General features: G+C 45.0%; 1 long non-coding RNA gene across 3 annotated transcripts; it reads right to left on the bottom strand.

Annotated features, from left to right (window-relative positions):
* Positions 1–289: 289 nt before the first annotated feature.
* On the bottom strand, positions 290–12,378 carry LOC138835018 (uncharacterized). 3 transcript variants are annotated; one of them, XR_011374355.1, is made up of 6 exons: positions 12,311–12,378; positions 8,492–8,574; positions 4,910–5,026; positions 4,423–4,512; positions 3,335–3,615; positions 290–948 (listed from the first exon to the last, which is right to left on the bottom strand). It is a non-coding gene; the product is annotated as an uncharacterized lncRNA (long non-coding RNA). The 3 variants fall into 3 exon arrangements; XR_011374353.1 differs by lacking the exon at positions 12,311–12,378 and having other exon boundaries at positions 8,492–8,802; XR_011374354.1 differs by lacking the exons at positions 3,335–3,615; positions 4,423–4,512; positions 12,311–12,378 and having other exon boundaries at positions 8,492–8,802.
* Positions 12,379–13,453: the final 1,075 nt, after the last annotated feature.

Genomic DNA, 13,453 nt, shown 5'->3' with positions numbered 1-13,453 from the left:
TGGGTCAGCCTGGAAGCCGTATTTGAAAAATAAATAAAGCAAAAAGGGCCGGAGGCATTGCTCAGATGATATAACTTCTGTCTAGTAAGGGCATGGCCCTGACTTCAAAGCCTAGCATGCAAAGAAAAACAAAATGATGGCAGTCATGTCCTGACCCTTTCACTGTCTGTTACGCAGTGCTGGGCTGGGTGACCCCAATGGGCTGTGACTCACAGCCTGCCTCTGGGACTGGAAGCCTAGACTTCAATCTGGTGGCCTCATGCTCTTCCTTAGTGTTTTCTTCCAAAGCTGGCATTTTACCACTTGAACCACACTTCTACTTGAGCTGGCATTTTTGCTGCCAGATAGTAAAAAAGAAAAAAGAAAAAGAAAACCCAGAAGTACTTAGTCCTTAACAATGGTAAGGAAATAAAGATAACACTTTATTTAATCCATCATGCCATTTAAATGTAGTTTATCTACCCAGAAAACAAACACAAGTACTTCCCAGGTGAAAAAGGTGAACTATGTCCTTTGTCATGTAAATTTGTGTTCCCCCCCACCACTACCACTGTCAACATAAGAAAAGGAGTGGGCGCTGGAGAATCATTCCATCAAATCAGACCAGGTGAAGACTAAGTTGCTGCTCCAGGCCTAGGACTAGAGAGAGGTGAATGCGGAAGGAACTCCATTTCATATTGCACATTGGCGTGAATGCAGTCTCAGAGAGTGAGCTTGGATGCCCTGCTGTTGAAACTCCAATAAGAAGAGGACAATGCAACTCCATTAGTCACCACCCTGCCTCTGGACATTTCCATCCTTTCATTAAAAATGAAGCTGGCAAAAGCAGAACTCTACCCCATGAACAGTCACGATGTTATTTTCAAGCGCGTTCCTCCCTTGCTTTTCCTTCCGCGGGGCCCTGGACAGCCAGAATAGAGCTCCTCCCCATCAGGCTTCACAGTGGCCCTGTGGAGTGCACAGAGGTGTCCTGAGGAGCAGCGAGCAGGTGTGGGACCAGAACTCTTCTCCCAGCCTCCCTCTCCAGTCCCCTCTCCTTCCCATCTCCAACTGCATTCTAAATCCCAATGTCCTAAATTAGCCCTGGGGTACAGGTCACACCAAGAGCAGAGAGGGGGTACAGGTCACACCAAAAACAGAGAAGGGATACAAGTCACACTACCAAGAGCAGAGAGGGGATAGAGTCATACCAAGAGCAGAGAGGAGGTACAGGTTAAACACTGAGAATAGAGAGGGGTACAGGTCACACCACTGTGAGCAGAGAGCATCCTATGGGGAGGGGAGAAGATGGCACCCACCAAGGCTGATGAGCAGGAAACCAAACCACACTCCCGCAAACAACCACACACACACACCAAACAACCACACACACACACCCCAAACAATCATAAACATCCCAAACAACCACACACATCCCAAACAACTACACACATCCCAAACAACCACACACACCCCAAACAACCACACACATCCCAAACCACACACTTCCCAAACAACTACACACACCCCAAACAACCACACATACCCCAACCACACACACCCCAAACAACCACACACACCAAACTCAGCAGCATTGCTGTTTTGAGACACATCTGCCTGGATAGTCTTCCATCTCCATGGACCAAGAGTGAGGCTAAGGCTTTGGGCCTAGTCAGGGCTTGGACCTCGACTGTCAATAAATAAGCCATATATGCTGCTCATCCGATGATGTCAATTCGCCAACACAATCACTGGGTGCATCTAAGGTTTGGGCTCAGTAGGATCACAGAGGGACAATACATCCTCAGCTACATGCTGGTGGCTGGCACCTATCATCTCAGCTACTTAGCAGGCTGACATTAGAAGGATCAAGGTTCTAGGACAGACCGGGCAGAAAGGTCCACAAGACACTGTTTCTGGGGGAGAAAAACAGTGCGGTGACATGGGCCCGGGAGTCCCACATCACCGGTGAACCTAGAGGAGGTGGATTCAGACACAGTCATACAACATTGGCAGAAAGCAAAGGAACCTAGAGGCAAGGTTCAAGTGGCAAAGCATCTGTATAACAAGTGCAAGGCTCTGAGTTTAAACCCTAGGATCACCAAAATTTTGAACAGCAAAAATGAGCAAAATGTGCTCATTTTAGGGCTTGTCCTGAGTCAAACCCCAGCATACAGGCTTGCATAACCCTCATTGCAACCTTGTGTGTGTTTACTTGACGTCTGAGAAAGAGTGGCTCCGAACCCAGAAACACTTTGCGATTCTACAGATGGAACTCAATCCCAGCTCCCTAAAAAGAGCTGTGGGTGGAGTGTGTCCTTTCTCCTCTGGACCAGGGTTGACATGGTCTCAAGGCCTGGCCCGGCCACATCTGTGACATTCACGGGTCAGGGAGTGTGGCCCTGTGTGTGCTCTCTCTACCTCTGTGGTTCAGACAGTTAACATGTCCTAGAATTCCAGGTTTTGAGCCAGGTGGCCTGATGTCCCCACCTGGCACATCAAGACACTTACATTTCAGTCTCATCACTTGTGGCCTGAAAATAGCAACACAGTCCAATGTATGGAAAAGAAGAAGGAAGAAAAAGATGGGAACGTCTCCCCCAAAGTTTCAAAGGCTCCTCAAGTTGACAACAGAAGGCAATAGGAGACTCAGCATGAGAATGTGGCACCCAAAATAAAGGCCTTTATCAAAAACTTCCCAGTGGATGGGGAAACTGAGTCTCCAAGAGGCAGACGGTGACCCTAGGCTCTTCCTGCCCAGGGGTAGGTAGAGACGTGGGCTGGAGCTTGAAGTATCTGTGCACCTGTTTTAACCCAGTCAGCACGTGGGTCAGGACACTGGTCCTCTTATACAACATCCTCCACTGCCTCCCCCAGTCCAAAAGGTGGGATGTATGCAGGGTGCACAAAGAATCGGCACTGAGAACAGGCAAATCTCTGGGAGCCCACAACACAGATGCTTCAATGTATATTATGTACATCCTGGAAAATCACACATGCTCTTGAAAGTGCAAAGTCAGACTTCCTCTTCCCTCCCTCTCACTTTCCCTCCTCACAGGCTAAGCCTTATGCAGAGGTGATAAAAATCAGCCTCAGGATCCAAACCAATGTCCTCAGTCCTGCAAACCCTTCCAGGAGGCAGGGTGGCAGAGCCAGGCTGCCAGTAGAACACACACACAGACACACACAGACACACACAGACACACACACACACACACACACACACACACACAGACACCCACCCACCCACACACACACACACACACACACACACACACACACACACACACACACACACACACACACACACACACACACACCGCTCATCCCAGAGATGGCTTATTGATGCAATTACATGGTTCAAAGCCAGTGGCACCTGACGGGGGAAGAAAAAGACAAAACCAGAAAGGGCGGGATGGCCTCAGCACTACTCCCTCGGGCCGGCTGTACAAGTGCCAAGTGCCTTTTCCTTGTGAACCACAGAGGCAGGTGCGGGCCGGCAAGCAGACAGGACCACAGCCCTGGCAACAGGAGGAAGTGGTAGTTGAGGTTTCCCGATAGATCTCCTGATCCTCTCTGGACCTCAGGACCTCTCCTAGGCTCCCCAGTGCTTTCCCTCTCTGGTCTCTGCTTGGCCTGCTCAAGAGGGACAGACAGACAGAAGTTAAAAGAGCAAGATTAGTTTCCTTTCACCCCTAACCCATCTCCTCATCCCTGTCCAGGGGCAGGGAGTACAAAGGTAGACACACAGGGAATCAAGAGCTCCAGGCTGCTGCCATTGGATCAGTGGGAAACTGGGCTGTTTGCATTTCCAAGTGCTGAATGGCCGGCCACTGTGATGTCCATGTTGATAATTCCTGATGCTTTGTATTCCAGCAAATGTTTAATCCCTCACTGATCAATAATCCTCACTCGGCTGTTCTTTTTTCCTTTTTTTAAAGAACCAAATCCCTTTTTACTCTTCAAATCCTTGAATAAAATTAGGCTGCTTTAGCCCTGGATGCGTTATTCCTCAAAGAAGCTGTGTGGTTTCATAACCTCGGTTGGGGTATTTTTAAAGGGACTGCCTAGACACACTTGTTCTTGGTGTCACCTAACTTGTCTCTGCAATTGCTGTGTGTTATAAGCTGGTCTCCTCAGACACTGCTTTCAACACAGATCTACTTTTTTTTTCACTCAAAAGAAGAAAATAATTCAAAGTGAAGTTATTTGCCCTAACTAAACCAGTGAGTCTAATCTTTGCATTCCTGGCTTACACTTAAGTCCTTCTGTACAACTTGATTTCTACCTTCCATCTATAATTTCTTTCCAAAACCATATTGAAAAGAAAACAGCTCCATTCCTAGGCCATCTTAAGAAGCTGTACTTCTTTCTTAGAGGCACGGCTGAATGTTTTGGAAAATGCACATGACACATGGAAAGAGACAACGGCTCTGTGCTCACAGGGGATGGGCTGGCAGGGGGGTCTCACAATCCACTCCAGGTCCACCAAAGTTCCACAAACAACGGCAACAGAAAGAAACTGCCTTTCATCTGTAGCAGCAAACAAAGCAGCAACTTTCACCAAAGCTAACCCAAGCCAGGAGTACATCCCACACACACCAACCACTTCCACAGTTAGCCCATAAGAGCCCAAGCAGCTCACCACAATATTTATTAGAAAAACACATAATTTGTGGTGGAGAAAGAAGAGTATCTCATACAAAAAAGAAAAAAAAGGGGGGGGGGAAGCTCCTTCAAATGCAATTAACCAAAAGACATATTTCCCCTGTGTTTGTAAAGATCACTCTATGAGAAGCATAGTTTTTGTGTGAGAGGAGGGGGGGGGGTGGAGAGAAATGGGTTATCCCCACTAGTTAAGAAAGACAATTAAATTACTGGAGATTACCTTCATCATTAAGGAGAATGGGCTTTATTCATATTTACAGACCTAAGCAGACTTCAGTTTCCAGGTCACAAATGAATCTCTTCTCGTCTCAGATGCACATGTGGACACTGACATGGGCTGCTGTTGAGTTGATTGGATAATAATCTTATTCTCAAGCTCCTGCTGGAAAGAAGAGCTCCAGAGGAGGGCAGCAGGGGGAGGGGGAGATGGGTGAGGGAGGGAGGGAGGGAGGGAAGCGAGGAAGGAAGGAAGGAAGGGATAAAAAGAAGAATCCAATCATGTATTCTTCCTGGTTGGAAAAAAAAAGTAACCCCAGTATCCTGGAAGGATTTCAAACACAGGCGAACAGTGTGCAGGAGGGTGTGTTAACAGCATGCCTTACTGGTGTGGCCTGCCTGAGACACTCTTAATGAATATTACTTCCTTCCCATTGGCTGTTCCCGCTAGAAACCCAGACCCATCCCTCCTTTCAGAAGTCAGGAATTCAGCTCCAGCCAAAGTCCAGAAAACATGCTCACGCAGGGACAAGGCTCCACCACCGATCCATAACCTTTGAGGTTGTGTCCTACAGTCAACCTGACCAACAGTACATAGGAGTGAATTTTTTCTGCCTTGGGTTGTGTTCCCAGCTTTGTGTCTGTTCTAAACTGAAGGTCCATCAAAGAAAAGAAAAATAGACAGCTTTCTTTAGAGAGAACATGCTGTCCTAAATGCTGGGGAGAAAGAACTTTCTCAATCAGGCTTCCAAAACCAGATCTGAAACGTTGTCTATATCTTAAAATCCATCCAGGTGATTTTTTTTTTTAAAACTCTGTGCCAAAATAAAGTAAAATCCCCAATTAATATATGTCCTTTTGTGGACTGAAGCTTCATCTCCCTCTGAAATGTCACATACCAATGCACCCTTTGAATAGCTGTTCAGAATCACTTGGAGCAGCAATATCTAAGCAGTACACAAATATGCATTCAGGTGACAGGATGACTAAGTTTTCTTTTCCAAACAATGCTCTTCTCCCTAACTTCTCCTGTCTGCTTACTGACAGGAGACCTGATGTTCTCAACATTTTAAAGCAGATAAATTTTTGAGAATATGAGCAGATATAATTCTTGCTCATAAGAAAAAAAAGCAACAAAAAATTGAAGGTGGGACAGAAGAAATGGAGAAAAACATTTTATTTTAAAAAATAGTAATAATAAAATATTTTGTGGCCCATTCAGTATTTCCCATATATAATTTATTAAAATTAGATCAAATTACGAATATTAAGTGCTCATTTGAACTAAAGTGCTTCCTCTTTCATACATACACGCACACACAAACAATTTGTGTTGTATCAGTTTCAGAAGGCAACAGAAACTCTAAGGATACAAAGAAATATGGTGTCCCCAGCCTCTAATACAAAGCATGCTGGGCAGCCCTGAGCTCCTGGATTACTGAAAGGTGTTTCTGTGCACATAATTGCAAGGCTTCCACCTCTCCCTCCCTGCCTGTAACTCATTGCACAGCTGCAGGAAGCTGTGGCTCTAGTCCCCTTATCTAAGGTCCTTGGTCCTTGTTCCATAAAGTATTTTCCTTACCACTATTAAATAAATGAGATGTCCTTCCTGTAATTCTAGGTTTCTGTGTTTAGAATGGAGGTGATTTTGTTTTTAATGCTTTGCTGAAGAGGGAAGAATAAAACTGAGCTCTCGCTCCAAGAGTGTTTATTTATGCTATTATAAGAGCAAACTAACTTTTCAGCACTTAGATAAAAAAATCAGTTTGCAAAGGCTAAACAACTTTCCTGTCCCTACACCAAGAGTGGGGGTAAAATAAAAATATTCATTTGACCTAAGACGATCACATGAGAGTTGTAAGAGTCTTCCCCCCACTCTTGAGAAAAGAGGGTAAAACCTGGGCCATAACCAGTGCCTGAGTCTGCCATGACCTCATCTAGGGGCCTTCAGCCTATGTCTGTGTGGGGTGTGTGTGTGTGTGTGTGTGTGTGTGTGTGTGTGTGTGTGTGTGTGTACACCAATGCAGACAAAGTCCCTATGTGCGGCCGATGGCCTAGTGTACTAGGGTGGCATGGTTCCTCAATAAGTGTAAATTACATCCACGTCTCCAGATTTGTTTCCATGAACTATACTAGAAAAATGCATCTTAACCAAAGAAAGATATATATTACCACAGATACAAGATCATATATAGTATGTGATATATCATTGTATGATTCAATTCATACAGAGCTGTAGGCATAAAAATAACTTAAGTGGATATTGTTCAAAGTGGTAGTCATTCTGGAAGGTAGCATCTTGGAGAGACCTTAACTTATGAGGCACTTTTTGGAGTGCTGGAAGCATTCCATTTCCTGATGGGAGTGGTACGTATAGGGGGACTCATGTGTATATTTGCCATTGGATTTTATACTTTCTAGTATGTGAGTCATTCCTCACCAAAAAGAAAAAAAGAATCTACCAAGTAAGTTCAGTGATCATTGATGACTTCTTTAAAATCCATTATTTTTGCCAACTTCAAAAAAAATCTGTGAGAAAAAAACGGATTCTTTGCTCTGTTCATTATGAGAACAAAATCAAATGTGAATAATTTAGTGACGGGTTGAGGTTTGACATCTCAAAGCGTTTGGGGCCTGAATTTTTCAGAAGCTCTTGGTTTCACGGTTCACGTTGGCACTCCAGGGCTTCACATCATCAGAATTCAGATATCTGCACTTGGCAATTTTATATGTGGACATCTACACGTCACATTCTAACAGCACATCAAAACTCATTACATCCAGAAGCAAGTTTGTTATCTCAAAAGAGGCACCTTCTTAACCACCCGCCCCCACCAAATTCCTTCACCTTGTTCTATTTTTGTGTCAGAGAGTTTCTCCTTTTCTCATTACCCACTTGGAAATTTGTCTTTGAGTAACTCAGCTGTGCTTTCATACTGACTTTCCACATCTCTCACATCCTACTCTTGGCCACCACTCCTATGAGCGTATTAGCAATGAATGCCTAATTAGTATTATGGTTCCTGTCTCTGCCTCCACAGCACCACCGAGGAAATCTTCCCTCTGTGCTCCTGACAGTCCTCTGCTGCTGCAGCACAAAACCCATCCTCAATGTGACATTCAAGGTCTCCTCTAGCCTCCTCTCCCCACGCCTCCACCGCAACCCTACTGTCCCACTGCACCTCACCAGCACAGGAAGGGACCGGGCATATTCCTCCCCCACCACCCCTGCTCGTGCCTCGAATCCTTCCTTTCTATGACATCCAAATATTGCATACCTCATAAAGACAAAACATTCACTGTCTCCCTGAGATGATTTCTGTGAAATGGCTTTCCCCATTGAAGTGCCTGTGTGGTTCTATCAGTGGTCAGGCAGGTAATTCTCACCTATGCCAATGTCTCCCAGTGTTCGCTGCCCCTTTTATATTGTGGTTTTGTTATCAGTGGTGGCACACATCAGTTTATAAATACAATGCACCTTGATCATGCCACCCCTTCATCATTCTCTCCCAACTCTCCCAAAACCAGCCCTGTTCTCAATTCTTGGTTTCACAGGATACATGTTAAGTATTATGGTTGCCTTCCTCTCTTCATTCATCCACCCTCCCTCCCCTTGACCTACTCATACCTTTAAAGTGCCAGTTTCCTGGTATTCATTTCATTGGACTATGAGTTTGTTTTCCTGAGGAATTTTACCATCCGAATTCTCCCCTGCAAATACCATACTTCAGTTAATACATCTGTGTACACTTGCATACAAACTGTGTCTGTTTAATTGTACACTTACGAATTAGTTTCTCATTTCCATGTGTGTAAGGCCTTGTCTTCACAAAGTAAAATAATAAAATTTCCAAGTTGAAAATTATATTAAGTGAAGTAAGCCAAGCCCAAAGAAACATAGGTCCCATGGTTCCCCTTATTTGCAATATCTAGTATATGTCTGAGTCAAGCAGAAAAAGTCAGATGAGGTAATGTTAGGGAAATAAACCCTAAGATATGTATTCAAATGTTTTCTTTCATGCGATTGTTTCTAACGCATTTATAAGATTATTTCTTTGTTGCTTTCTATGTCCCTCCCCCATTTTATAACCCCTACTTTCACTGTATTTGATGTCGGTATAATTTGTGGAGGGGAAAGGGAAAAACAAGTCATTTAAACGAGGATACAGGTGGACCCATTGCGACAATGAGAAGTACAAGTTGTCATGTCGAAAACGAACTTTACAACTTCGGTGGGGAGGGGGAGGGGAGGATTGGGGGAAAGGGGGATGTGAAGGGATGGGAAGGGGAAACAAAGGAGGAGGCTACAATGCTTGATAATAAATGTACTCATTATCTTGCCCATGTAATTGTAACCCCTCTGTACAGTATTTTCACAATAAAAAAATATAAAAAAAATTTCCAAGTTGATGAACTCCAAAGCCAAGTGTTATTTTTTCTCTATGACTCAAGTGTCTCAATGAAGATCTGCTCAGAAGTCGAACTCACAAATTACTAAGTTAGAAACATCAGCAGGGAATCTGTGTTATGTTTGCATTGCATTTAAAATGTCCTTACTATGATATATATCAACAATAGAATGTTGATCTTTTATGTTTGCACAGGCTTTTATGCCCCACCTAAAGTATCTCCTGATTCCCCAACCTTTCAAGTGAAGACAACAGCTTTATTGGGGTGATTTTTTTGGGGGGGTCCAGTCATGGGGCCTGAACTCTGGGCCTGGGTGCTGTCCCTCAGCCCTTCAGCTCAAGGCTAGCACTCTATCACTTGAGCCACAGCGCCACTTCCGGCTTTTTTCTTTTTGCTTATGTGTTGCTGAGGAATCGAACCCAGGGCCTCAGGCATGCAAGGCAAGCGCTCTACCACTGAGCCACCTTCCCAGTCCTGGGGCCATTTAACAGAGCAAAGCCACATTCTGGAGACAGATAGTCCAATTTCCTTTGGAACAAAGAGACGAAGTTCTCCAACTCTGGCAGACCTGAAGTCAATGCCAGTTCACGTGATTACCTGATGCTGAATTACTTAACTTCTTGTGTAAAAAGATAGGGCTGCAGAGGTGCCCACCTCCTATGTGTTGTGAAGATGATTTGAGGAAATGCCAGGCATCAGGTGCTATGCAGAGAAGAAAGTCATCAGGGGCAGAACTCCCATGCTGCACCCAGAACCTCCCCCTACACCTCGCCCCCACTACACCCCCCACTGCTCCCACCGCACCCTTCCATCCCCACCGTGTGGGCCTCCCCACTCCCGGCTGGCCCGTCACTCCCTGACCTGGGCCGCCCTCCCGCTGGACCAGACACCCCTCCACCACTAATGGGATCCTGGCTGCACAAGGCCTCTGTCGGCTCTGCAGGCTGGGGAGACAGCGCCCTCAAGTGGCCACCTGCGGAGTAGCACCTGCTGCCCTGTCCAGGGGGGCGGCGGGCCCAGAGCCTGGCCAGGCAGCTCCCCCACCAGGCACAGGGCCCCACCCAGCCTCCCTGCTGTGCCAGGTGCCCTCCTCACCAGTCTCTCTGAGATGAGGGTGAAGTTGGTCCAGACTGCCTCCAACTGAGAGCCTCCAACCTCTGCCTCCAGTACCGCGGGGACCACGGAGTGGTGGGCGTTGGGTGCAGTCAGGGTGGGAGCCAAGGCCAGGCTGGGCCTGCCAACCCTCAGCCCGGCTGGCCCCGCTGATCCCCGTGACCCAGCGACCCTACGACCCCGGCCCCGTGCAGAGCAGCAGGTGACCCACAAGCTCTGTGCTCTGCTCCCTGAAGAGCCACGGAAGAGCAGCCGGGAGCATAAGGCAACATTCACACCCAGCACCTAGGACAATGGAATGACTCACACTAACACCACACACACAATCACACACACCACACACGGTCACACTCCACACACCACACACCACACACGCTCATTCAATCACACCACACACACCACACGCTCACAGTCAATTACACCACACACACGCTCACTCACACACCATACACCACTCACACCACACACCACACATGCTAACACTCAATCATACCACCCATTTTACTCACACCACATATGTTCACACTCACAATCACACTACACACGCTCACTCAAATCACACCACCCACACACCACACATGCTCATACACCACACAACACACACCATACATGCTCACTCACATACACCACACATGATCACACCACACCACACCTACAGCACTCACACCACACTCAGTCATACCAAACTCACACCACACAGTCATACCACACCACTCACGCTCACACTCACCACACACCAAAAGTACCACACACTACATGCTCACTCACTTAATCACACCACACACACCACACTCACACTCAATCACACACACCACACATGCTTGCTCACAATCACACCACTCACACCACATACACCACACTCACACCACATGCTCACACTCATACCACACCACACACACACCACACACGCTCAGTCACTCAATCACACCACACACACCACACACACACTCAATCACATCACACACACACCACTCACGCTCACACATACCACCCACCACCCACACTCACACTCGCACACTCACCACACACCACACACACACACACACAACCCCCTGGTCTGTCACCTTGAGCTGAAGAGCGCAGAGACAGCACCCAAGTCCAGAGTTCAAGCCCCACAACTGACCCCTCCAAAAAAATATCCTGAACTGAACATAGCATATATGTATATATGTGAAATAACATGGCAAAATTCCTTTGTGTAATACACACTTAAAAAAATGAATGATAGGAAAGTAATATAGGCTCTTCTGGGTGATCAGGTACTAGCAGGAGGGAAGAGGGCCAAGGAGAGGGCAAATTAAGTACTTTACACATGTATGAAAATAGAATAAAACTTATTTTCAACGATTTGTATGCATGTATGGAAATGTCTGAGAGCTAATATAGTAGAAGCCAGGCACTGGTGGCTCACGCCTGTAATCCTAGCTACTCAAGAGGCTGAGATCTGAGGATCGAGATTCAAAGCCAGCCTGGGCAAGGGAAGTCCCTGACACTCTATCACCAATTAACTACCAGAAAACTGGAAGTGGTGCTGTGGCTCAAGTGGTAGAGCTCTAGCGTTAAGCTGAAGAGCTCAGGGATGGTGCACAGACCCAGAGTTCAAGTCCCACAACTGACAAAAAATAAAGAAAGAAAGAAAAAAAAAGACAGTATATATGGCTTTAAATCTAATATATTAAACTTTATTCTTAGGAGTAAATAACCAAGCATTTCTCAGTTTTCTGAGGTCTCATTAGCAGTATAATAATTTCAGTAGTTCATCTAGACATAAAAAGTCAAAGTTTATTCCATAAATAAGAACACAATTTAATCCAAAATTACTAAGAGTCTTAAATGCCATCTTATTTTCCTCTAGCTATGATGGTATTTTTTCCTCCAAGACTGAATAAATAATACTAAACTAAGTGGGTATCCAATGACTCACCTGTACACTTGAAAATTTCACTTTTGGATTGTTATCTATCTCCCATAAGCCTTCATTGAAACCTTTTTATTTATTTGGTTTGCCATACTTTTCCTTATTTTCTGAGTAAGGAAATATATCCTTTGGTCCTAAAAAAGCACTAAAACAGAAGAAGATAATAAGTGCAATGCAACCTCAAATAAATATATACATAGTGCATTACTAAAATAACACTATTATATGATGCATTTCATAAAATACAAATTAAAGGGAAGACAAGGATATAAAGTCTGATGAATTCATTTCAATGAACACAATCTTACCAACACATGAGAAGGCTCTAAGTACTGGCAGAACAAATGTTGGAAAAGTCTTTTTGGGGGAAGTATGTATACAGATATTTGGGCTTGAAGTCAGAGCCTCCCACTATTGCTTAGCTTTTTTACTTAAGGCTACAGTCACTCTACTATAGCCATAGTTCCACTTCCAGCTTGGAACACAAGAGAGCCACACAGACTTTTCTTCCAGGCTGTCTTAGAAATTTGATCCTCATATCTCAGGCTGAATAGCTAGGAGTATAGGTGTGAAACACCAGCCACCTGGCTTCTAAAATATTTTTAGGTTCCATTTCTTTGCAGAACAATAAATGTTTTCTGTTTAGAGGTAGGGATAAAGTAGGCTATATTTTATTCCAAATACTACTGTTTTTTTTTTTTTCGTTTACAGTACTAAGGATTGCATCCAGGTCTCACAGAAACAAGTCAAGCACTAAACCACAGAACTACATGTCAATCTGATATACTTTATTAATTCAGTAATGAGTTCCTAGATCCATAACACCAACTCATTTACATGAACTTTTTTTTTGGTACAGATCCTGGGCCTTGAACTCAGAGCCTGGGCACTGTCCCTGAACTTTTGTGCCCAATGCTACAGCTTTAGACCACTTGAGGCATAGCTCCACTGTTTACTGAAAATGGGATTCTCATGAACTTTTCTGCCCAGACTGGCTAAGAACCTCAATTCTCAGATCTCAGCCTCATGTGGCTATTAGAGGCAGGAATCACCAGCACCTGGTCTCATTCAGTTTAATTGAACAGGCTTTTCAGGCCCAGAGTTCAAGCCCCACGAACGAAAAAAAAAAAAAAAAAAAAAAAAAAACTT

Source organism: Dipodomys merriami, unplaced genomic scaffold, assembly GCF_024711535.1.
Source record: "Dipodomys merriami isolate MVZ:Mamm:240054 unplaced genomic scaffold, mDipMer1.0.p SCAF_222, whole genome shotgun sequence".
In the NCBI taxonomy this organism is placed as follows: Eukaryota; Metazoa; Chordata; class Mammalia; order Rodentia; family Heteromyidae; genus Dipodomys; species Dipodomys merriami.
This window is presented reverse-complemented; position numbering and strand designations above follow the sequence as displayed.